The 2404-nt window shown below is 36.0% G+C and overlaps 1 non-coding gene across 1 annotated transcript; it reads left to right on the forward strand.

The window, feature by feature from the left end:
* The first annotated feature begins 521 nt into the window (after nucleotides 1-521).
* On the forward strand, nucleotides 522-625 carry LOC112765170 (small nucleolar RNA R71). The gene has a single exon (XR_003183544.1). It is a non-coding gene; the product is annotated as a small nucleolar RNA R71 (small nucleolar RNA).
* Nucleotides 626-2404: the final 1779 nt, after the last annotated feature.

The following is a 2404-nucleotide window of genomic DNA, read 5'->3' on the forward strand; positions in this document are numbered from 1 at the left end:
TGCTATTGCTAAACCTGTTTCTTCCACCATTATTGTTATTGAAACCTTGTTGAGGTCTCTGTTGATCCTTCCATGAAAGATTTGGATGATTCCTCCATGAAGGATTATAGGTGTTTCCATAGGGTTCTCCCATGTAATTCACCTCTTCCATTGAAGGGTTCTCAGGATCACAAGCTTCTTCCTCAGATGAAGCTTCTTTAGTACTGCTTGGTGCATTTTGCATTCCAGACAGACTTTGAGAAATCATATTGACTTGTTGAGTCAATATTTTGTTCTGAGCCAATATGGCATTCAGAGTGTCAATCTCAAGAACTCCTTTCTTCTGACTAGTCCCATTGTTCACAGGATTTCTTTCAGAAGTGTACATGAATTGGTTATTTGCAACCATTTCAATCAGTTCTTGAGCTTCTGCAGGCGTCTTCTTCAAATGAAGAGAGCCTCCAGCAGAGCTATCCAAAGACATCTTGGACAGTTCAGAGAGACCATCATAGAAAATACCTATGATGCTCCATTCAGAAAGCATGTCAGATGGACACTTTCTGATCAACTGTTTGTATCTTTCCCAAGCTTCATAGAGGGATTCTCCATCCTTCTGTCTGAAGGTTTGGACTTCCACTCTAAGCTTACTCAATTTTTGAGGTGGAAAGAACTTTGCCAAGAAGGCATTGACTAGCTTTTCCCATGAGTCCAGGCTTTCTTTAGGTTGTGAATCCAACCAAGTCCTAGCTCTGTCTCTTACAGCAAAAGGGAATAGCATAAGTCTGTAGACCTCAGGGTCTACCCCATTGGTCCTGACAGTGTCACAGATTTGCAAGAACTCAGCTAAGAACTGATGAGGATCTTCCAATGGAAGTCCATGGAACTTGCAATTCTGTTGCATTAGAGAAACTAATTGAGGCTTAAGCTCAAAGTTGTTTGCTCCAATGGCAGGGATAGAGATGCTTCTCCCATAGAAGTCGGGAGTAGGTGCAGTAAAGTCACCCAGCACCTTCCTTGCACTGTTGGCATAGTTGTTGTTTTCGGCTGCCATGTGTTCTTCTTCTTTGAAGATTTCTGTTAGGTCCTCTACAGAGAGTTGTGCCTTAGCTTTTCTTAGCTTTTGCTTCAAGGTCCTTTCAGGTTCAGGGTCAGCTTCAACAATAATGCCTTTGTCTTTGTTCCTGCTCATATGAAAGAGAAGAGAACAAGAAAATGTGGAATCCTCTATGTCACAGTATAGAGATTCCTTGAGGTGTCAGAGGAAAGAAAAGTAGAAGACAAAAGTAGAAAATTTGAACTTATCAGAGAAGAAGGAGTTCGAATTTTGCATTAAGGAATAGTGTTAGTCCATAAATAGAAGGATGTGAGAAGAGGGAAGGTAATTTTCGAAAATTAAGTAAAAGAATTTTGAAAACATTTTGAAAAACATTAATTGATTTTCGAAAATAAGAGTGGGAAAGAAATCAAGTGATTTTTGAAAAAGATTTTGAAATTAGAAGTAAAAAGATTTGATTGAAAACTATTTTGAAAAAGATGTGATTAAAAAGATTTGATTGAAAAGTTATGGTTTTAAAAAGATATGATTGAAAAGATATGATTTGAAAATAATTTTAAAAGATTTGATTTTGAAAATTAATAACTTGGCTATCAAGAAAAAGATATGATCCAAACATTAAACCTTTCTCAACAGAAAAGGCAACATACTTGATTTGTTGAATCAAATCATTAATTGATAGCAAGTATCTTTGAAAAAGGAAAGAAATTGATTTTGAAAACATTTGATTGAAAAGATATGATTTGAAAAAGATTTGATTTTGAAAAACTTTTGAAAACTTGAAAAAAATTGATTTGAAAACAAAATCTTCCCCCTTGTGCCATCCTGGCGTTAAACGCCCAGAATGGTGCACATTCTGGCGTTTAATGCCCAAACTACTACCCTTTTGGGCGTTAAACGCCCAGCCAGGCACCCTGGCTGGCGTTTAAACGCCAGCCTGTCTTCTTCACTGGGCATTTTTGAATGCCCAGCTTTTTCTGTGTGATTCCTCTGTAGTATGTTCTGAATCTTCAATTCTCCGTATTATTGACTTGAAAAGACACCAATTAAAAATATTTTTGGATTTTTAATAATAAGGAATAATCAAAATGCAACTAAAATCAAATAATAATGCATGCAAGACACCAAACTTAGCAGTTTGTATACCATTGACACTAACAAAATGAGAATGCAACACTCAAGTCAATAGAATTCAAAGATCAAAACAAGGAAATCATCAAGAACAACTTGAAGATCAATGAGGACACATGCATGAATGCAATAAGAACAGAAACATGCAATTGACACTAAACTTAAGATGAGACTCTAGACTCAAAAAAGAAATATTTTTGGATTTTATGATTTTATAATTTTTTTTGGATTTTTCGAAAA

This window comes from Arachis hypogaea, chromosome 2 (genome assembly GCF_003086295.3).
Source record: "Arachis hypogaea cultivar Tifrunner chromosome 2, arahy.Tifrunner.gnm2.J5K5, whole genome shotgun sequence".
Taxonomy (NCBI): Eukaryota; Viridiplantae; Streptophyta; class Magnoliopsida; order Fabales; family Fabaceae; genus Arachis; species Arachis hypogaea.